The sequence below is a fragment of the Coffea arabica genome, chromosome 11c, assembly GCF_036785885.1.
Source record: "Coffea arabica cultivar ET-39 chromosome 11c, Coffea Arabica ET-39 HiFi, whole genome shotgun sequence".
Lineage (NCBI taxonomy): Eukaryota > Viridiplantae > Streptophyta > Magnoliopsida > Gentianales > Rubiaceae > Coffea > Coffea arabica.
In genome coordinates, this window is record NC_092330.1 from 23,627,273 (window position 1) to 23,648,234 (window position 20,962).

The 20,962-nt window shown below is 44.2% G+C and overlaps 11 non-coding genes and 15 pseudogenes across 11 annotated transcripts; all 26 read left to right on the forward strand.

Annotated features, from left to right (window-relative positions):
• Window positions 1–218: 218 nt before the first annotated feature.
• On the forward strand, window positions 219–336 carry LOC140020225 (5S ribosomal RNA; annotated as a pseudogene).
• Window positions 337–1,264: 928 nt separating this feature from the next.
• Window positions 1,265–1,383, forward strand: LOC140017314 (5S ribosomal RNA). Its single transcript, XR_011823624.1, has one exon. It is a non-coding gene; the product is annotated as a 5S ribosomal RNA (ribosomal RNA).
• A 411-nt stretch (window positions 1,384–1,794) lies between these two features.
• Window positions 1,795–1,912, forward strand: LOC140020584 (5S ribosomal RNA; annotated as a pseudogene).
• Window positions 1,913–2,838: 926 nt separating this feature from the next.
• On the forward strand, window positions 2,839–2,957 carry LOC140017899 (5S ribosomal RNA). Its single transcript, XR_011824205.1, has one exon. It is a non-coding gene; the product is annotated as a 5S ribosomal RNA (ribosomal RNA).
• A 411-nt stretch (window positions 2,958–3,368) lies between these two features.
• On the forward strand, window positions 3,369–3,486 carry LOC140020758 (5S ribosomal RNA; annotated as a pseudogene).
• Window positions 3,487–4,414: 928 nt separating this feature from the next.
• LOC140017315 (5S ribosomal RNA) lies at window positions 4,415–4,533 on the forward strand. Its single transcript, XR_011823625.1, has one exon. It is a non-coding gene; the product is annotated as a 5S ribosomal RNA (ribosomal RNA).
• Window positions 4,534–4,944: 411 nt separating this feature from the next.
• LOC140020585 (5S ribosomal RNA) lies at window positions 4,945–5,062 on the forward strand (annotated as a pseudogene).
• A 926-nt stretch (window positions 5,063–5,988) lies between these two features.
• LOC140017900 (5S ribosomal RNA) lies at window positions 5,989–6,107 on the forward strand. The gene has a single exon (XR_011824206.1). It is a non-coding gene; the product is annotated as a 5S ribosomal RNA (ribosomal RNA).
• A 411-nt stretch (window positions 6,108–6,518) lies between these two features.
• Window positions 6,519–6,636, forward strand: LOC140020227 (5S ribosomal RNA; annotated as a pseudogene).
• A 928-nt stretch (window positions 6,637–7,564) lies between these two features.
• Window positions 7,565–7,683, forward strand: LOC140017316 (5S ribosomal RNA). Its single transcript, XR_011823626.1, has one exon. It is a non-coding gene; the product is annotated as a 5S ribosomal RNA (ribosomal RNA).
• Window positions 7,684–8,094: 411 nt separating this feature from the next.
• LOC140020586 (5S ribosomal RNA) lies at window positions 8,095–8,212 on the forward strand (annotated as a pseudogene).
• A 926-nt stretch (window positions 8,213–9,138) lies between these two features.
• LOC140017901 (5S ribosomal RNA) lies at window positions 9,139–9,257 on the forward strand. The gene has a single exon (XR_011824207.1). It is a non-coding gene; the product is annotated as a 5S ribosomal RNA (ribosomal RNA).
• Window positions 9,258–9,668: 411 nt separating this feature from the next.
• On the forward strand, window positions 9,669–9,786 carry LOC140020228 (5S ribosomal RNA; annotated as a pseudogene).
• Window positions 9,787–10,713: 927 nt separating this feature from the next.
• Window positions 10,714–10,832, forward strand: LOC140017317 (5S ribosomal RNA). The gene has a single exon (XR_011823627.1). It is a non-coding gene; the product is annotated as a 5S ribosomal RNA (ribosomal RNA).
• A 411-nt stretch (window positions 10,833–11,243) lies between these two features.
• Window positions 11,244–11,361, forward strand: LOC140019840 (5S ribosomal RNA; annotated as a pseudogene).
• A 928-nt stretch (window positions 11,362–12,289) lies between these two features.
• LOC140017319 (5S ribosomal RNA) lies at window positions 12,290–12,408 on the forward strand. Its single transcript, XR_011823629.1, has one exon. It is a non-coding gene; the product is annotated as a 5S ribosomal RNA (ribosomal RNA).
• A 411-nt stretch (window positions 12,409–12,819) lies between these two features.
• LOC140020587 (5S ribosomal RNA) lies at window positions 12,820–12,937 on the forward strand (annotated as a pseudogene).
• Window positions 12,938–13,863: 926 nt separating this feature from the next.
• LOC140017903 (5S ribosomal RNA) lies at window positions 13,864–13,982 on the forward strand. Its single transcript, XR_011824209.1, has one exon. It is a non-coding gene; the product is annotated as a 5S ribosomal RNA (ribosomal RNA).
• Window positions 13,983–14,393: 411 nt separating this feature from the next.
• On the forward strand, window positions 14,394–14,511 carry LOC140020780 (5S ribosomal RNA; annotated as a pseudogene).
• A 927-nt stretch (window positions 14,512–15,438) lies between these two features.
• Window positions 15,439–15,556, forward strand: LOC140018204 (5S ribosomal RNA; annotated as a pseudogene).
• Window positions 15,557–16,483: 927 nt separating this feature from the next.
• On the forward strand, window positions 16,484–16,602 carry LOC140017848 (5S ribosomal RNA). Its single transcript, XR_011824154.1, has one exon. It is a non-coding gene; the product is annotated as a 5S ribosomal RNA (ribosomal RNA).
• Window positions 16,603–17,013: 411 nt separating this feature from the next.
• On the forward strand, window positions 17,014–17,131 carry LOC140020771 (5S ribosomal RNA; annotated as a pseudogene).
• Window positions 17,132–18,059: 928 nt separating this feature from the next.
• On the forward strand, window positions 18,060–18,178 carry LOC140017320 (5S ribosomal RNA). Its single transcript, XR_011823630.1, has one exon. It is a non-coding gene; the product is annotated as a 5S ribosomal RNA (ribosomal RNA).
• Window positions 18,179–18,589: 411 nt separating this feature from the next.
• LOC140020588 (5S ribosomal RNA) lies at window positions 18,590–18,707 on the forward strand (annotated as a pseudogene).
• A 925-nt stretch (window positions 18,708–19,632) lies between these two features.
• On the forward strand, window positions 19,633–19,750 carry LOC140020229 (5S ribosomal RNA; annotated as a pseudogene).
• A 927-nt stretch (window positions 19,751–20,677) lies between these two features.
• Window positions 20,678–20,795, forward strand: LOC140018205 (5S ribosomal RNA; annotated as a pseudogene).
• The last annotated feature ends 167 nt before the right edge of the window (window positions 20,796–20,962 follow it).

Here is a 20,962-nt window from a genome sequence, read left to right on the forward strand (position 1 = left end):
ATAAGCGCAAGCGTGAAGGATCAATTTCAGGATAATTGAGACTTGTTCGACGAGGGAAAAAAAAGGTGCAAAGCAACAAGAAAAAAATATAAAAGTAAATAAATAAAAGGATGAGAGGAAATTCATGAATTGACTCTTAGAATGAATTCGGGTCCAGAAAAGCCAAACTGCTTCACAGGACGTGACAGTTTAAAAGAATAAAGCGAAAGGAACATGGCGGGTGCGATCATACCAGCACTAATGCACCGGATCCCATCAGAACTTCGAAGTTAAGCGTGCTTGGGCGACAGTAGTACCAGGATGGGTGACCCTAGGCCGGTCAACGGGTCGGGTCTACACCCGGATCCGGATCGGATCCCTGAAATTTTTGCGGGTATGGGTAGGGATTTAATTCCGTTATCCGGATCCGGATCCGTTTTTTCAAACAAAAAAACGGGTCGGATACGGAATATAGTATTCCGACCCGTATTAGACCCGGATCCGGATATAAATGATTTAATAATTTATAAAAAATATATATTATCAATATAATTTGATTAGGATGATGTATTTGAGTAAAATCAATTTGATTTATTTTCTTATTTGGTTTTTTCTTTGCATTAGCTAGAAATTTGTTTACAAATATATCTTTTTCTCTTTTTTGTTAGAAATTATAAATTTTGGCAAATTTGTTCGGGTAGACCCGACCCGGATCCGAGACTCGCCGGGTCCGGATCCGGAACACCGAATAAAAGACCCGTCGGGTAAACGGGTCGGATCCGTGTCCGGGTCCGGAATAATGAATTCCGGCCCGGACCCCGGCCCGTTGACACCCCTAGGTGACCCCCTGGGAAATCCTCGTGTTGCACCCCTCCCTTTTTTGTTTCGAAATCCAAATTTCCCCTTCGTTCTTTATGCTGTAGTAATTTAGCTCCGTCGGAACGATTGCTTTATTTTTTGCTTCTCATCGAAGCATGAAGGCGGATCTGAAGGCGCGAGACAAGTCAGGAACGGTACGGCTGGATCGAAGCCCGGATCGTCGGTCAAAGTTGTCGGCGCAAATGTATAAGCGCAAGCGTGAAGGATCAATTTCAGGATAATTGAGAGTTGCGCGACGAGGGAAAAAAAAATGGTGCAAATCAACAAGAAAAAAATGTAAAAGTAAATAAATAAAAGGATGAGGGGAAATTCTTGAATTGACGCTTAGAATGAATTCGGGTCCAGAAAAGCCACACTGCTTCACAGGACGGGGCAGTTTAAAAGAATAAAGCGAAAGGAACATGGCGGGTGCGATCATACCAGCACTAATGCACCGGATCCCATCAGAACTCCGAAGTTAAGCGTGCTTGGGCGAGAGTAGTACTAGGATGGGTGACCCCCTGGGAAGTCCTCGTGTTGCACCCCTCCCTTTTTTGTTTCGAAATCCAACTTTCCCCTTCGTTCTTTATGCTGTAGTAATTTAGCTCCGTCGGAACGATTGCTTTATATTTTGCTTCTCATCGAAGCATGAAGGCGGATCTGAAGGCGCGAGACAAGTCAGGAACGGTACGGCTGGATCGAAGCCCGGATCGTCGGTCAAAGTTGTCGGCGCAAATGTATAAGCGCAAGCGTGAAGGATCAATTTCAGAATAATTGAGACTTGTTCGACGAGGGAAAAAAAAGGTGCAAAGCAACAAGAAAAAAATATAAAAGTAAATAAATAAAAGGATGAGAGGAAATTCATGAATTGACTCTTAGAATGAATTCGGGTCCAGAAAAGCCAAACTGCTTCACAGGACGTGACAGTTTAAAAGAATAAAGCGAAAGGAACATGGCGGGTGCGATCATACCAGCACTAATGCACCGGATCCCATCAGAACTTCGAAGTTAAGCGTGCTTGGGCGACAGTAGTACTAGGATGGGTGATCCTAGGCCGGTCAACGGGTCGGGTCTACACCCGGATCCGGATCGGATCCCTGAAATTTTTGCGGGTATGGGTAGGGATTTAATTCCGTTATCCGGATCCGGATCCGTTTTTTCAAACAAAAAAACGGGTCGGATACGGAATATAGTATTCCGACCCGTATTAGACCCGGATCCGGATATAAATGATTTAATAATTTATAAAAAATATATATTATCAATATAATTTGATTAGGATGATGTATTTGAGTAAAATCAATTTGATTTATTTTCTTATTTGGTTTTTTCTTTGCATTAGCTAGAAATTTGTTTACAAATATATCTTATTCTCTTTTTTGTTAGAAATTATAAATTTTGGCAAATTTGATCGGGTAAACCCGACCCGGATCCGAGACTCGCCGGGTCCGGATCCGGAACACCGAATAAAAGACCCGTCGGGTAAACGGGTCGGATCCGGGTCCGGGTCCGGAATAATGAATTCCGGCCCGGACCCGGCCCGTTGACACCCCTAGGTGACCCCCTGGGAAATCCTCGTGTTGCACCCCTCCCTTTTTTGTTTCGAAATCCAAATTTCCCCTTCGTTCTTTATGCTGTAGTAATTTAGCTCCGTCGGAACGATTGCTTTATATTTTGCTTCTCATCGAAGCATGAAGGCGGATCTGAAGGCGCGAGACAAGTCAGGAACGGTACAGCTGGAGCGAAGCCAGGATCGTCGGTCAAAGTTGTCGGCGCAAATGTATAAGCGCAAGCGTGAAGGATCAATTTCAGGATAATTGAGAGTTGCGCGACGAGGGAAAAAAAATGGTGCAAATCAACAAGAAAAAAATGTAAAAGTAAATAAATAAAAGGATGAGGGGAAATTCTTGAATTGACGCTTAAAATGAATTCGGGTCCAGAAAAGCCACACTGCTTCACAGGACGGGGCAGTTTAAAAGAATAAAGCGAAAGGAACATGGCGGGTGCGATCATACCAGCACTAATGCACCGGATCCCATCAGAACTCCGAAGTTAAGCGTGCTTGGGCGAGAGTAGTACTAGGATGGGTGACCCCCTGGGAAGTCCTCTTGTTGCACCCCTCCCTTTTTTGTTTCGAAATCCAAATTTCCCCTTCGTTCTTTATGCTGTAGTAATTTAGCTCCGTCGGAACGATTGCTTTATATTTTGCTTCTCATCGAAGCATGAAGGCGGATCTGAAGGCGCGAGACAAGTCAGGAACGGTACGGCTGGATCGAAGCCCGGATCGTCGGTCAAAGTTGTCGGCGCAAATGTATAAGCGCAAGCGTGAAGGATCAATTTCAGGATAATTGAGAGTTGTTCGACGAGGGAAAAAAAAGGTGCAAAGCAACAAGAAAAAAATATAAAAGTAAATAAATAAAAGGATGAGAGGAAATTCATGAATTGACGCTTAGAATGAATTCGGGTCCAGAAAAGCCAAACTGCTTCACAGGACGTGACAGTTTAAAAGAATAAAGCGAAAGGAACATGGCGGGTGCGATCATACCAGCACTAATGCACCGGATCCCATCAGAACTTCGAAGTTAAGCGTGCTTGCGCGACAGTAGTACTAGGATGGGTGACCCTAGGCCGGTCAACGGGTCGGGTCTACACCCGGATCCGGATCGGATCCCTGAAATTTTTGCGGGTATGGGTAGGGATTTAATTCCGTTATCCGGATCCGGATCCGTTTTTTCAAACAAAAAAACGGGTCGGATACGGAATATAGTATTCCGACCCGTATTAGACCCGGATCCGGATATAAATGATTTAATAATTTATAAAAAATATATATTATCAATATAATTTGATTAGGATGATGTATTTGAGTAAAATCAATTTGATTTATTTTCTTATTTGGTTTTTTCTTTGCATTAGCTAGAAATTTGTTTACAAATATATCTTTTTCTCTTTTTTGTTAGAAATTATAAATTTTGGCAAATTTGTTCGGGTAGACCCGACCCGGATCCGAGACTCGCCGGGTCCGGATCCGGAACACCGAATAAAAGACCCGTCGGGTAAACGGGTCGGATCCGGGTCCGGGTCCGGAATAATGAATTCCGGCCCGGACCCCGGCCCGTTGACACCCCTAGGTGACCCCCTGGGAAATCCTCGTGTTGCACCCCTCCCTTTTTTGTTTCGAAATCCAAATTTCCCCTTCGTTCTTTATGCTGTAGTAATTTAGCTCCGTCGGAACGATTGCTTTATTTTTTGCTTCTCATCGAAGCATGAAGGCGGATCTGAAGGCGCGAGACAAGTCAGGAACGGTACGGCTGGATCGAAGCCCGGATCGTCGGTCAAAGTTGTCGGCGCAAATGTATAAGCGCAAGCGTGAAGGATCAATTTCAGGATAATTGAGAGTTGCGCGACGAGGGAAAAAAAAATGGTGCAAATCAACAAGAAAAAAATGTAAAAGTAAATAAATAAAAGGATGAGGGGAAATTCTTGAATTGACGCTTAGAATGAATTCGGGTCCAGAAAAGCCACACTGCTTCACAGGACGGGGCAGTTTAAAAGAATAAAGCGAAAGGAACATGGCGGGTGCGATCATACCAGCACTAATGCACCGGATCCCATCAGAACTCCGAAGTTAAGCGTGCTTGGGCGAGAGTAGTACTAGGATGGGTGACCCCCTGGGAAGTCCTCGTGTTGCACCCCTCCCTTTTTTGTTTCGAAATCCAAATTTCCCCTTCGTTCTTTATGCTGTAGTAATTTAGCTCCGTCGGAACGATTGCTTTATATTTTGCTTCTCATCGAAGCATGAAGGCGGATCTGAAGGCGCGAGACAAGTCAGGAACGGTACGGCTGGATCGAAGCCCGGATCGTCGGTCAAAGTTGTCGGCGCAAATGTATAAGCGCAAGCGTGAAGGATCAATTTCAGGATAATTGAGACTTGTTCGACGAGGGAAAAAAAAGGTGCAAAGCAACAAGAAAAAAATATAAAAGTAAATAAATAAAAGGATGAGAGGAAATTCATGAATTGACTCTTAGAATGAATTCGGGTCCAGAAAAGCCAAACTGCTTCACAGGACGTGACAGTTTAAAAGAATAAAGCGAAAGGAACATGGCGGGTGCGATCATACCAGCACTAATGCACCGGATCCCATCAGAACTTCGAAGTTAAGCGTGCTTGGGCGACAGTAGTACTAGGATGGGTGATCCTAGGCCGGTCAACGGGTCGGGTCTACACCCGGATCCGGATCGGATCCCTGAAATTTTTGCGGGTATGGGTAGGGATTTAATTCCGTTATCCGGATCCGGATCCGTTTTTTCAAACAAAAAAACGGGTCGGATACGGAATATAGTATTCCGACCCGTATTAGACCCGGATCCGGATATAAATGATTTAATAATTTATAAAAAATATATATTATCAATATAATTTGATTAGGATGATGTATTTGAGTAAAATCAATTTGATTTATTTTCTTATTTGGTTTTTTCTTTGCATTAGCTAGAAATTTGTTTACAAATATATCTTATTCTCTTTTTTGTTAGAAATTATAAATTTTGGCAAATTTGATCGGGTAAACCCGACCCGGATCCGAGACTCGCCGGGTCCGGATCCGGAACACCGAATAAAAGACCCGTCGGGTAAACGGGTCGGATCCGGGTCCGGGTCCGGAATAATGAATTCCGGCCCGGACCCGGCCCGTTGACACCCCTAGGTGACCCCCTGGGAAATCCTCGTGTTGCACCCCTCCCTTTTTTGTTTCGAAATCCAAATTTCCCCTTCGTTCTTTATGCTGTAGTAATTTAGCTCCGTCGGAACGATTGCTTTATATTTTGCTTCTCATCGAAGCATGAAGGCGGATCTGAAGGCGCGAGACAAGTCAGGAACGGTACAGCTGGAGCGAAGCCAGGATCGTCGGTCAAAGTTGTCGGCGCAAATGTATAAGCGCAAGCGTGAAGGATCAATTTCAGGATAATTGAGAGTTGCGCGACGAGGGAAAAAAAATGGTGCAAATCAACAAGAAAAAAATGTAAAAGTAAATAAATAAAAGGATGAGGGGAAATTCTTGAATTGACGCTTAAAATGAATTCGGGTCCAGAAAAGCCACACTGCTTCACAGGACGGGGCAGTTTAAAAGAATAAAGCGAAAGGAACATGGCGGGTGCGATCATACCAGCACTAATGCACCGGATCCCATCAGAACTCCGAAGTTAAGCGTGCTTGGGCGAGAGTAGTACTAGGATGGGTGACCCCCTGGGAAGTCCTCTTGTTGCACCCCTCCCTTTTTTGTTTCGAAATCCAAATTTCCCCTTCGTTCTTTATGCTGTAGTAATTTAGCTCCGTCGGAACGATTGCTTTATATTTTGCTTCTCATCGAAGCATGAAGGCGGATCTGAAGGCGCGAGACAAGTCAGGAACGGTACGGCTGGATCGAAGCCCGGATCGTCGGTCAAAGTTGTCGGCGCAAATGTATAAGCGCAAGCGTGAAGGATCAATTTCAGGATAATTGAGACTTGTTCGACGAGGGAAAAAAAAGGTGCAAAGCAACAAGAAAAAAATATAAAAGTAAATAAATAAAAGGATGAGAGGAAATTCATGAATTGACTCTTAGAATGAATTCGGGTCCAGAAAAGCCAAACTGCTTCACAGGACGTGACAGTTTAAAAGAATAAAGCGAAAGGAACATGGCGGGTGCGATCATACCAGCACTAATGCACCGGATCCCATCAGAACTTCGAAGTTAAGCGTGCTTGGGCGACAGTAGTACCAGGATGGGTGACCCTAGGCCGGTCAACGGGTCGGGTCTACACCCGGATCCGGATCGGATCCCTGAAATTTTTGCGGGTATGGGTAGGGATTTAATTCCGTTATCCGGATCCGGATCCGTTTTTTCAAACAAAAAAACGGGTCGGATACGGAATATAGTATTCCGACCCGTATTAGACCCGGATCCGGATATAAATGATTTAATAATTTATAAAAAATATATATTATCAATATAATTTGATTAGGATGATGTATTTGAGTAAAATCAATTTGATTTATTTTCTTATTTGGTTTTTTCTTTGCATTAGCTAGAAATTTGTTTACAAATATATCTTTTTCTCTTTTTTGTTAGAAATTATAAATTTTGGCAAATTTGTTCGGGTAGACCCGACCCGGATCCGAGACTCGCCGGGTCCGGATCCGGAACACCGAATAAAAGACCCGTCGGGTAAACGGGTCGGATCCGTGTCCGGGTCCGGAATAATGAATTCCGGCCCGGACCCCGGCCCGTTGACACCCCTAGGTGACCCCCTGGGAAATCCTCGTGTTGCACCCCTCCCTTTTTTGTTTCGAAATCCAAATTTCCCCTTCGTTCTTTATGCTGTAGTAATTTAGCTCCGTCGGAACGATTGCTTTATTTTTTGCTTCTCATCGAAGCATGAAGGCGGATCTGAAGGCGCGAGACAAGTCAGGAACGGTACGGCTGGATCGAAGCCCGGATCGTCGGTCAAAGTTGTCGGCGCAAATGTATAAGCGCAAGCGTGAAGGATCAATTTCAGGATAATTGAGAGTTGCGCGACGAGGGAAAAAAAAATGGTGCAAATCAACAAGAAAAAAATGTAAAAGTAAATAAATAAAAGGATGAGGGGAAATTCTTGAATTGACGCTTAGAATGAATTCGGGTCCAGAAAAGCCACACTGCTTCACAGGACGGGGCAGTTTAAAAGAATAAAGCGAAAGGAACATGGCGGGTGCGATCATACCAGCACTAATGCACCGGATCCCATCAGAACTCCGAAGTTAAGCGTGCTTGGGCGAGAGTAGTACTAGGATGGGTGACCCCCTGGGAAGTCCTCGTGTTGCACCCCTCCCTTTTTTGTTTCGAAATCCAACTTTCCCCTTCGTTCTTTATGCTGTAGTAATTTAGCTCCGTCGGAACGATTGCTTTATATTTTGCTTCTCATCGAAGCATGAAGGCGGATCTGAAGGCGCGAGACAAGTCAGGAACGGTACGGCTGGATCGAAGCCCGGATCGTCGGTCAAAGTTGTCGGCGCAAATGTATAAGCGCAAGCGTGAAGGATCAATTTCAGAATAATTGAGACTTGTTCGACGAGGGAAAAAAAAGGTGCAAAGCAACAAGAAAAAAATATAAAAGTAAATAAATAAAAGGATGAGAGGAAATTCATGAATTGACTCTTAGAATGAATTCGGGTCCAGAAAAGCCAAACTGCTTCACAGGACGTGACAGTTTAAAAGAATAAAGCGAAAGGAACATGGCGGGTGCGATCATACCAGCACTAATGCACCGGATCCCATCAGAACTTCGAAGTTAAGCGTGCTTGGGCGACAGTAGTACTAGGATGGGTGATCCTAGGCCGGTCAACGGGTCGGGTCTACACCCGGATCCGGATCGGATCCCTGAAATTTTTGCGGGTATGGGTAGGGATTTAATTCCGTTATCCGGATCCGGATCCGTTTTTTCAAACAAAAAAACGGGTCGGATACGGAATATAGTATTCCGACCCGTATTAGACCCGGATCCGGATATAAATGATTTAATAATTTATAAAAAATATATATTATCAATATAATTTGATTAGGATGATGTATTTGAGTAAAATCAATTTGATTTATTTTCTTATTTGGTTTTTTCTTTGCATTAGCTAGAAATTTGTTTACAAATATATCTTATTCTCTTTTTTGTTAGAAATTATAAATTTTGGCAAATTTGATCGGGTAAACCCGACCCGGATCCGAGACTCGCCGGGTCCGGATCCGGAACACCGAATAAAAGACCCGTCGGGTAAACGGGTCGGATCCGGGTCCGGGTCCGGAATAATGAATTCCGGCCCGGACCCGGCCCGTTGACACCCCTAGGTGACCCCCTGGGAAATCCTCGTGTTGCACCCCTCCCTTTTTTGTTTCGAAATCCAAATTTCCCCTTCGTTCTTTATGCTGTAGTAATTTAGCTCCGTCGGAACGATTGCTTTATATTTTGCTTCTCATCGAAGCATGAAGGCGGATCTGAAGGCGCGAGACAAGTCAGGAACGGTACAGCTGGAGCGAAGCCAGGATCGTCGGTCAAAGTTGTCGGCGCAAATGTATAAGCGCAAGCGTGAAGGATCAATTTCAGGATAATTGAGAGTTGCGCGACGAGGGAAAAAAAATGGTGCAAATCAACAAGAAAAAAATGTAAAAGTAAATAAATAAAAGGATGAGGGGAAATTCTTGAATTGACGCTTAAAATGAATTCGGGTCCAGAAAAGCCACACTGCTTCACAGGACGGGGCAGTTTAAAAGAATAAAGCGAAAGGAACATGGCGGGTGCGATCATACCAGCACTAATGCACCGGATCCCATCAGAACTCCGAAGTTAAGCGTGCTTGGGCGAGAGTAGTACTAGGATGGGTGACCCCCTGGGAAGTCCTCTTGTTGCACCCCTCCCTTTTTTGTTTCGAAATCCAAATTTCCCCTTCGTTCTTTATGCTGTAGTAATTTAGCTCCGTCGGAACGATTGCTTTATATTTTGCTTCTCATCGAAGCATGAAGGCGGATCTGAAGGCGCGAGACAAGTCAGGAACGGTACGGCTGGATCGAAGCCCGGATCGTCGGTCAAAGTTGTCGGCGCAAATGTATAAGCGCAAGCGTGAAGGATCAATTTCAGGATAATTGAGACTTGTTCGACGAGGGAAAAAAAAGGTGCAAAGCAACAAGAAAAAAATATAAAAGTAAATAAATAAAAGGATGAGAGGAAATTCATGAATTGACTCTTAGAATGAATTCGGGTCCAGAAAAGCCAAACTGCTTCACAGGACGTGACAGTTTAAAAGAATAAAGCGAAAGGAACATGGCGGGTGCGATCATACCAGCACTAATGCACCGGATCCCATCAGAACTTCGAAGTTAAGCGTGCTTGGGCGACAGTAGTACCAGGATGGGTGACCCTAGGCCGGTCAACGGGTCGGGTCTACACCCGGATCCGGATCGGATCCCTGAAATTTTTGCGGGTATGGGTAGGGATTTAATTCCGTTATCCGGATCCGGATCCGTTTTTTCAAACAAAAAAACGGGTCGGATACGGAATATAGTATTCCGACCCGTATTAGACCCGGATCCGGATATAAATGATTTAATAATTTATAAAAAATATATATTATCAATATAATTTGATTAGGATGATGTATTTGAGTAAAATCAATTTGATTTATTTTCTTATTTGGTTTTTTCTTTGCATTAGCTAGAAATTTGTTTACAAATATATCTTTTTCTCTTTTTTGTTAGAAATTATAAATTTTGGCAAATTTGTTCGGGTAGACCCGACCCGGATCCGAGACTCGCCGGGTCCGGATCCGGAACACCGAATAAAAGACCCGTCGGGTAAACGGGTCGGATCCGGGTCCGGGTCCGGAATAATGAATTCCGGCCCGGACCCGGCCCGTTGACACCCCTAGGTGACCCCCTGGGAAATCCTCGTGTTGCACCCCTCCCTTTTTTGTTTCGAAATCCAAATTTCCCCTTCGTTCTTTATGCTGTAGTAATTTAGCTCCGTCGGAACGATTGCTTTATATTTTGCTTCTCATCGAAGCATGAAGGCGGATCTGAAGGCGCGAGACAAGTCAGGAACGGTACGGCTGGATCGAAGCCCGGATCGTCGGTCAAAGTTGTCGGCGCAAATGTATAAGCGCAAGCGTGAAGGATCAATTTCAGGATAATTGAGAGTTGCGCGACGAGGGAAAAAAAAATGGTGCAAATCAACAAGAAAAAAATGTAAAAGTAAATAAATAAAAGGATGAGGGGAAATTCTTGAATTGACGCTTAGAATGAATTCGGGTCCAGAAAAGCCACACTGCTTCACAGGACGGGGCAGTTTAAAAGAATAAAGCGAAAGGAACATGGCGGGTGCGATCATACCAGCACTAATGCACCGGATCCCATCAGAACTCCGAAGTTAAGCGTGCTTGGGCGAGAGTAGTACTAGGATGGGTGACCCCCTGGGAAGTCCTCGTGTTGCACCCCTCCCTTTTTTGTTTCGAAATCCAAATTTCCCCTTCGTTCTTTATGCTGTAGTAATTTAGCTCCGTCGGAACGATTGCTTTATATTTTGCTTCTCATCGAAGCATGAAGGCGGATCTGAAGGCGCGAGACAAGTCAGGAACGGTACGGCTGGATCGAAGCCCGGATCGTCGGTCAAAGTTGTCGGCGCAAATGTATAAGCGCAAGCGTGAAGGATCAATTTCAGGATAATTGAGAGTTGTTCGACGAGGGAAAAAAAAGGTGCAAAGCAACAAGAAAAAAATATAAAAGTAAATAAATAAAAGGATGAGAGGAAATTCATGAATTGACGCTTAGAATGAATTCGGGTCCAGAAAAGCCAAACTGCTTCACAGGACGTGACAGTTTAAAAGAATAAAGCGAAAGGAACATGGCGGGTGCGATCATACCAGCACTAATGCACCGGATCCCATCAGAACTTCGAAGTTAAGCGTGCTTGGGCGACAGTAGTACTAGGATGGGTGACCCTAGGCCGGTCAACGGGTCGGGTCTACACCCGGATCCGGATCGGATCCCTGAAATTTTTGCGGGTATGGGTAGGGATTTAATTCCGTTATCCGGATCCGGATCCGTTTTTTCAAACAAAAAAACGGGTCGGATACGGAATATAGTATTCCGACCCGTATTAGACCCGGATCCGGATATAAATGATTTAATAATTTATAAAAAATATATATTATCAATATAATTTGATTAGGATGATGTATTTGAGTAAAATCAATTTGATTTATTTTCTTATTTGGTTTTTTCTTTGCATTAGCTAGAAATTTGTTTACAAATATATCTTTTTCTCTTTTTTGTTAGAAATTATAAATTTTGGCAAATTTGTTCGGGTAGACCCGACCCGGATCCGAGACTCGCCGGGTCCGGATCCGGAACACCGAATAAAAGACCCGTCGGGTAAACGGGTCGGATCCGGGTCCGGGTCCGGAATAATGAATTCCGGCCCGGACCCCGGCCCGTTGACACCCCTAGGTGACCCCCTGGGAAATCCTCGTGTTGCACCCCTCCCTTTTTTGTTTCGAAATCCAAATTTCCCCTTCGTTCTTTATGCTGTAGTAATTTAGCTCCGTCGGAACGATTGCTTTATTTTTTGCTTCTCATCGAAGCATGAAGGCGGATCTGAAGGCGCGAGACAAGTCAGGAACGGTACGGCTGGATCGAAGCCCGGATCGTCGGTCAAAGTTGTCGGCGCAAATGTATAAGCGCAAGCGTGAAGGATCAATTTCAGGATAATTGAGAGTTGCGCGACGAGGGAAAAAAAAATGGTGCAAATCAACAAGAAAAAAATGTAAAAGTAAATAAATAAAAGGATGAGGGGAAATTCTTGAATTGACGCTTAGAATGAATTCGGGTCCAGAAAAGCCACACTGCTTCACAGGACGGGGCAGTTTAAAAGAATAAAGCGAAAGGAACATGGCGGGTGCGATCATACCAGCACTAATGCACCGGATCCCATCAGAACTCCGAAGTTAAGCGTGCTTGGGCGAGAGTAGTACTAGGATGGGTGACCCCCTGGGAAGTCCTCGTGTTGCACCCCTCCCTTTTTTGTTTCGAAATCCAAATTTCCCCTTCGTTCTTTATGCTGTAGTAATTTAGCTCCGTCGGAACGATTGCTTTATATTTTGCTTCTCATCGAAGCATGAAGGCGGATCTGAAGGCGCGAGACAAGTCAGGAACGGTACGGCTGGATCGAAGCCCGGATCGTCGGTCAAAGTTGTCGGCGCAAATGTATAAGCGCAAGCGTGAAGGATCAATTTCAGGATAATTGAGACTTGTTCGACGAGGGAAAAAAAAGGTGCAAAGCAACAAGAAAAAAATATAAAAGTAAATAAATAAAAGGATGAGAGGAAATTCATGAATTGACTCTTAGAATGAATTCGGGTCCAGAAAAGCCAAACTGCTTCACAGGACGTGACAGTTTAAAAGAATAAAGCGAAAGGAACATGGCGGGTGCGATCATACCAGCACTAATGCACCGGATCCCATCAGAACTTCGAAGTTAAGCGTGCTTGGGCGACAGTAGTACTAGGATGGGTGATCCTAGGCCGGTCAACGGGTCGGGTCTACACCCGGATCCGGATCGGATCCCTGAAATTTTTGCGGGTATGGGTAGGGATTTAATTCCGTTATCCGGATCCGGATCCGTTTTTTCAAACAAAAAAACGGGTCGGATACGGAATATAGTATTCCGACCCGTATTAGACCCGGATCCGGATATAAATGATTTAATAATTTATAAAAAATATATATTATCAATATAATTTGATTAGGATGATGTATTTGAGTAAAATCAATTTGATTTATTTTCTTATTTGGTTTTTTCTTTGCATTAGCTAGAAATTTGTTTACAAATATATCTTATTCTCTTTTTTGTTAGAAATTATAAATTTTGGCAAATTTGATCGGGTAGACCCGACCCGGATCCGAGACTCGCCGGGTCCGGATCCGGAACACCGAATAAAAGACCCGTCGGGTAAACGGGTCGGATCCGGGTCCGGGTCCGGAATAATGAATTCCGGCCCGGACCCGGCCCGTTGACACCCCTAGGTGACCCCCTGGGAAATCCTCGTGTTGCACCCCTCCCTTTTTTGTTTCGAAATCCAAATTTCCCCTTCGTTCTTTATGCTGTAGTAATTTAGCTCCGTCGGAACGATTGCTTTATATTTTGCTTCTCATCGAAGCATGAAGGCGGATCTGAAGGCGCGAGACAAGTCAGGAACGGTACGGCTGGAGCGAAGCCAGGATCGTCGGTCAAAGTTGTCGGCGCAAATGTATAAGCGCAAGCGTGAAGGATCAATTTCAGGATAATTGAGAGTTGCGCGACGAGGGAAAAAAAATGGTGCAAATCAACAAGAAAAAAATGTAAAAGTAAATAAATAAAAGGATGAGGGGAAATTCTTGAATTGACGCTTAAAATGAATTCGGGTCCAGAAAAGCCACACTGCTTCACAGGACGGGGCAGTTTAAAAGAATAAAGCGAAAGGAACATGGCGGGTGCGATCATACCAGCACTAATGCACCGGATCCCATCAGAACTCCGAAGTTAAGCGTGCTTGGGCGAGAGTAGTACTAGGATGGGTGACCCCCTGGGAAGTCCTCTTGTTGCACCCCTCCCTTTTTTGTTTCGAAATCCAAATTTCCCCTTCGTTCTTTATGCTGTAGTAATTTAGCTCCGTCGGAACGATTGCTTTATATTTTGCTTCTCATCGAAGCATGAAGGCGGATCTGAAGGCGCGAGACAAGTGAGGAACGGTACGGCTGGATCGAAGCCCGGATCGTCGGTCAAAGTTGTCGGCGCAAATGTATAAGCGCAAGCGTGAAGGATCAATTTCAGGATAATTGAGAGTTGTTCGACGAGGGAAAAAAAAGGTGCAAAGCAACAAGAAAAAAATATAAAAGTAAATAAATAAAAGGATGAGAGGAAATTCATGAATTGACGCTTAGAATGAATTCGGGTCCAGAAAAGCCAAACTGCTTCACAGGACGTGACAGTTTAAAAGAATAAAGCGAAAGGAACATGGCGGGTGCGATCATACCAGCACTAATGCACCGGATCCCATCAGAACTTCGAAGTTAAGCGTGCTTGCGCGACAGTAGTACCAGGATGGGTGACCCTAGGCCGGTCAACGGGTCGGGTCTACACCCGGATCCGGATCGGATCCCTGAAATTTTTGCGGGTATGGGTAGGGATTTAATTCCGTTATCCGGATCCGGATCCGTTTTTTCAAACAAAAAAACGGGTCGGATACGGAATATAGTATTCCGACCCGTATTAGACCCGGATCCGGATATAAATGATTTAATAATTTATAAAAAATATATATTATCAATATAATTTGATTAGGATGATGTATTTGAGTAAAATCAATTTGATTTATTTTCTTATTTGGTTTTTTCTTTGCATTAGCTAGAAATTTGTTTACAAATATATCTTTTTCTCTTTTTTGTTAGAAATTATAAATTTTGGCAAATTTGTTCGGGTAGACCCGACCCGGATCCGAGACTCGCCGGGTCCGGATCCGGAACACCGAATAAAAGACCCGTCGGGTAAACGGGTCGGATCCGGGTCCGGGTCCGGAATAATGAATTCCGGCCCGGACCCGGCCCGTTGACACCCCTAGGTGACCCCCTGGGAAATCCTCGTGTTGCACCCCTCCCTTTTTTGTTTCGAAATCCAAATTTCCCCTTCGTTCTTTATGCTGTAGTAATTTAGCTCCGTCGGAACGATTGCTTTATATTTTGCTTCTCATCGAAGCATGAAGGCGGATCTGAAGGCGCGAGACAAGTCAGGAACGGTACGGCTGGATCGAAGCCCGGATCGTCGGTCAAAGTTGTCGGCGCAAATGTATAAGCGCAAGCGTGAAGGATCAATTTCAGGATAATTGAGAGTTGCGCGACGAGGGAAAAAAAAATGGTGCAAATCAACAAGAAAAAAATGTAAAAGTAAATAAATAAAAGGATGAGGGGAAATTCTTGAATTGACGCTTAAAATGAATTCGGGTCCAGAAAAGCCACACTGCTTCACAGGACGGGGCAGTTTAAAAGAATAAAGCGAAAGGAACATGGCGGGTGCGATCATACCAGCACTAATGCACCGGATCCCATCAGAACTCCGAAGTTAAGCGTGCTTGGGCGAGAGTAGTACTAGGATGGGTGACCCTAGGCCGGTCAACGGGTCGGGTCTACACCCGGATCCGGATCGGATCCCTGAAATTTTTGCGGGTATGGGTAGGGATTTAATTCCGTTATCCGGATCCGGATCCGTTTTTTCAAACAAAAAAACGGGTCGGATACGGAATATAGTATTCCGACCCGTATTAGACCCGGATCCGGATATAAATGATTTAATAATTTATAAAAAATATATATTATCAATATAATTTGATTAGGATGATGTATTTGAGTAAAATCAATTTGATTTATTTTCTTATTTGGTTTTTTCTTTGCATTAGCTAGAAATTTGTTCACAAATATATCTTTTTCTCTTTTTTGTTAGAAATTATAAATTTTGGCAAATTTGTTCGGGTAGACCCGACCCGGATCCGAGACTCGCCGGGTCCGGATCCGGAACACCGAATAAAAGACCCGTCGGGTAAACTGGTCGGATCCGGGTCCGGGTCCGGAATAATGAATTCCGGCCCGGACCCCGGCCCGTTGACACCCCTAGGTGACCCCCTGGGAAATCCTCGTGTTGCACCCCTCCCTTTTTTGTTTCGAAATCCAAATTTCCCCTTCGTTCTTTATGCTGTAGTAATTTAGCTCCGTCGGAACGATTGCTTTATATTTTGCTTCTCATCGAAGCATGAAGGCGGATCTGAAGGCGCGAGACAAGTCAGGAACGGTACGGCTGGATCGAAGCCCGGATCGTCGGTCAAAGTTGTCGGCGCAAATGTATAAGCGCAAGCGTGAAGGATCAATTTCAGGATAATTGAGAGTTGCGCGACGAGGGAAAAAAAATGGTGCAAATCAACAAGAAAAAAATGTAAAAGTAAATAAATAAAAGGATGAGGGGAAATTCTTGAATTGACGCTTAAAATGAATTCGGGTCCAGAAAAGCCACACTGCTTCACAGGACGGGGCAGTTTAAAAGAATAAAGCGAAAGGAACATGGCGGGTGCGATCATACCAGCACTAATGCACCGGATCCCATCAAAACTCCGAAGTTAAGCGTGCTTGGGCGAGAGTAGTACTAGGATGGGTGACCCCCTGGGAAGTCCTCGTGTTGCACCCCTCCCTTTTTTGTTTCGAAATCCAAATTTCCCCTTCGTTCTTTATGCTGTAGTAATTTAGCTCCGACGGAACGATTGCTTTATATTTTGCTTCTCATCGAAGCATGAAGGCGGATCTGAAGGCGCGAGACAAGTCAGGAACGGTACGGCTGGATCGAAACCCGGATCGTCGGTCAAAGTTGTCGGCGCAAATGTATAAGCGCAAGCGTGAAGGATCAATTTCAGGATAATTGAGAGTTGTTCGACGAGGGAAAAAAAAGGTGCAAAGCAACAAGAAAAAAATATAAAAGTAAATAAATAAAAGGATGAGAGGAAATTCATGAATTGACGCTTAGAATGAATTCGGGTCCAAAAAAGCCAAACTGCTTCACAGGACGTGGCAGTTTAAAAGAATAAAGCGAAAGGAACATGGCGGGTGCGATCATACCAGCACTAATGCACCGGATCCCATCAGAACTTCGAAGTTAAGCGTGCTTGCGCGACAGTAGTACTAGGATGGGTGACCCTAGGCCGGTCAACGGGTCGGGTTTACACCCGGATCCGGATCGGATCCCTGAAATTTTTGCGGGTATGGGTAGGGATTTAATTCCGTTATCCGGATCCGGATCCGTTTTTTCAAACAAAAAAACGGGTCGGATACGGAATATAGTATTCCGACCCGTATTAGACCCGGATCCGGATATAAATGATTTAATAATTTATAAAAAATATATATTATCAATATAATTTGATTAGGATGATGTATTTGAGTAAAATCAATTTGATTTATTTTCTTATTTGGTTTTTTCTTTGCATTAGCTAGAAATTTGTTTACAAATATATCTTTTTCTCTTTTTTGTTAGAAATTATAAATTTTGGCAAATTTGTTCGGGTAGACCCGACCCGGATCCGAGACTCGCCGGGTCCGGATCCGGAACACCGAATAAAAGACCCGTCGGGTAAACGGGTCGGATCCGTGTCCGGGTCCGGAATAATGAATTCCGGCCCGGACCCCGGCCCGTTGACACCCCTAGGTGACCCCCTGGGAAATCCTCGTGTTGCACCCCTCCCTTTTTTGTTTCGAAATCCAAATTTCCCTTTCGTTCTTTATGCTGTAGTAATTTAGCTCCGTCGGAACGATTGCTTTATTTTTTGCTTCTCATCGAAGCATGAAGGCGGATCTGAAGGCGCGAGACAAGTCAGGAACGGTACGGCTGGATCGAAGCCCGGATCGTCGGTCAAAGTTGTCGGCGCAAATGTATAAGCGCAAGCGTGAAGGATCAATTTCAGGATAATTGAGAGTTGCGCGACGAGGGAAAAAAAAATGGTGCAAATCAACAAGAAAAAAATGTAAAAGTAAATAAATAAAAGGATGAGGGGAAATTCTTGAATTGACGCTTAGAATGAATTCGGGTCCAGAAAAGCCACACTGCTTCACAGGACGGGGCAGTTTAAAAGAATAAAGCGAAAGGAACATGGCGGGTGCGATCATACCAGCACTAATGCACCGGATCCCATCAGAACTCCGAAGTTAAGCGTGCTTGGGCGAGAGTAGTACTAGGATGGGTGACCCCCTGGGAAGTCCTCGTGTTGCACCCCTCCCTTTTTTGTTTCGAAATCCAAATTTCCCCTTCGTTCTTTATGCTGTAGTAATTTAGCTCCGTCGGAACGATTGCTTTATATTTTGCTTCTCATCGAAGCATGAAGGCGGATCTGAAGGCGCGAGACAAGTCAGGAACGGTACGGCTGGATCGAAGCCCGGATCGTCGGTCAAAGTTGTCGGCGCAAATGTATAAGCGCAAGCGTGAAGGATCAATTTCAGGATAATTGAGACTTGTTCGACGAGGGAAAAAAAAGGTGCAAAGCAACAAGAAAAAAATATAAAAGTAAATAAATAAAAGGATGAGAGGAAATTCATGAATTGACTCTTAGAATGAATTCGGGTCCAGAAAAGCCAAACTGCTTCACAGGACGTGACAGTTTAAAAGAATAAAGCGAAAGGAACATGGCGGGTGCGATCATACCAGCACTAATGCACCGGATCCCATCAGAACTTCGAAGTTAAGCGTGCTTGGGCGACAGTAGTACTAGGATGGGTGATCCTAGGCCGGTCAACGGGTCGGGTCTACACCCGGATCCGGATCGGATCCCTGAAATTTTTGCGGGTATGGGTAGGGATTTAATTCCGTTATCCGGATCCGGATCCGTTTTTTCAAACAAAAAAACGGGTCGGATACGGAATATAGTATTCCGACCCGTATTAGACCCGGATCCGGATATAAATGATTTAATAATTTATAAAAAATATATATTATCAATATAATTTGATTAGGATGATGTATTTGAGTAAAATCAATTTGATTTATTTTCTTATTTGGTTTTTTCTTTGCATTAGCTAGAAATTTGTTTACAAATATATCTTATTCTCTTTTTTGTTAGAAATTATAAATTTTGGCAAATTTGATCGGGTAAACCCGACCCGGATCCGAGACTCGCCGGGTCCGGATCCGGAACACCGAATAAAAGACCCGTCGGGTAAACGGGTCGGATCCGGGTCCGGGTCCGGAATAATGAATTCCGGCCCGGACCCGGCCCGTTGACACCCCTAGGTGACCCCCTGGGAAATCCTCGTGTTGCACCCCTCCCTTTTTTGTTTCGAAATCCAAATTTCCCCTTCGTTCTTTATGCTGTAGTAATTTAGCTCCGTCGGAACGATTGCTTTATATTTTGCTTCTCATCGAAGCATGAAGGCGGATCTGAAGGCGCGAGACAAGTCAGGAACGGTACGGCTGGATCGAAGCCCGGATCGTCGGTCAAAGTTGTCGGCGCAAATGTATAAGCGCAAGCGTGAAGGATCAATTTCAGGATAATTGAGACTTGTTCGACGAGGGAAAAAAAAGGTGCAAAGCAACAAGAAAAAAATATAAAAGTAAATAAATAAAAGGATGAGAGGAAATTCATGAATTGACTCTTAGAATGAATTCGGGTCCAGAAAAGCCAAACTGCTTCACAGGACGTGACAGTTTAAAAGAATAAAGCGAAAGGAACATGGCGGGTGCGATCATACCAGCACTAATGCACCGGATCCCATCAGAACTTCGAAGTTAAGCGTGCTTGGGCGACAGTAGTACCAGGATGGGTGACCCTAGGCCGGTCAACGGGTCGGGTCTACACCCGGATCCGGATCGGATCCCTGAAATTTTTGCGGGTATGGGTAGGGATTTAATTCCGTTATCCGGATCCGGATCCGTTTTTTCAAACAAAAAAACGGGTCGGATACGGAATATAGTATTCCGACCCGTATTAGACCCGGATCCGGATATAAATGATTTAATAATTTATAAAAAATATATATTATCAATATAATTTGATTAGGATGATGTATTTGAGTAAAATCAATTTGATTTATTTTCTTATTTGGTTTTTTCTTTGCATTAGCTAGAAATTTGTTTACAAATATATCTTTTTCTCTTTTTTGTTAGAAATTATAAATTTTGGCAAATTTGTTCGGGTAGACCCGACCCGGATCCGAGACTCGCCGGGTCCGGATCCGGAACACCGAATAAAAGACCCGTCGGGTAAACGGGTCGGATCCGGGTCCGGGTCCGGAATAATGAATTCCGGCCCGGACCCGGCCCGTTGACACCCCTAGGTGACCCCCTGGGAAATCCTCGTGTTGCACCCCTCCCTTTTTTGTTTCGAAATCCAAATTTCCCCTTCGTTCTTTATGCTGTAGTAATTTAGCTCCGTCGGAACGATTGCTTTATATTTTGCTTCTCATCGAAGCATGAAGGCGGATCTGAAGGCGCGAGACAAGTCAGGAACGGTACGGCTGGATCGAAGCCCGGATCGTCGGTCAAAGTTGTCGGCGCAAATGTATAAGCGCAAGCGTGAAGGATCAATTTCAGGATAATTGAGAGTTGCGCGACGAGGGAAAAAAAAATGGTGCAAATCAACAAGAAAAAAATGTAAAAGTAAATAAATAAAAGGATGAGGGGAAATTCTTGAATTGACGCTTAAAATGAATTCGGGTCCAGAAAAGCCACACTGCTTCACAGGACGGGGCAGTTTAAAAGAATAAAGCGAAAGGAACATGGCGGGTGCGATCATACCAGCACTAATGCACCGGATCCCATCAGAACTCCGAAGTTAAGCGTGCTTGGGCGAGAGTAGTACTAGGATGGGTGACCCTAGGCCGGTCAACGGGTCGGGTCTACACCCGGATCCGGATCGGATCCCTGAAATTTTTGCGGGTATGGGTAGGGATTTAATTCCGTTATCCGGATCCGGATCCGTTTTTTCAAACAAAAAAACGGGTCGGATACGGAATATAGTATTCCGACCCGTATTAGACCCGGATCCGGATATAAATGATTTAATAAT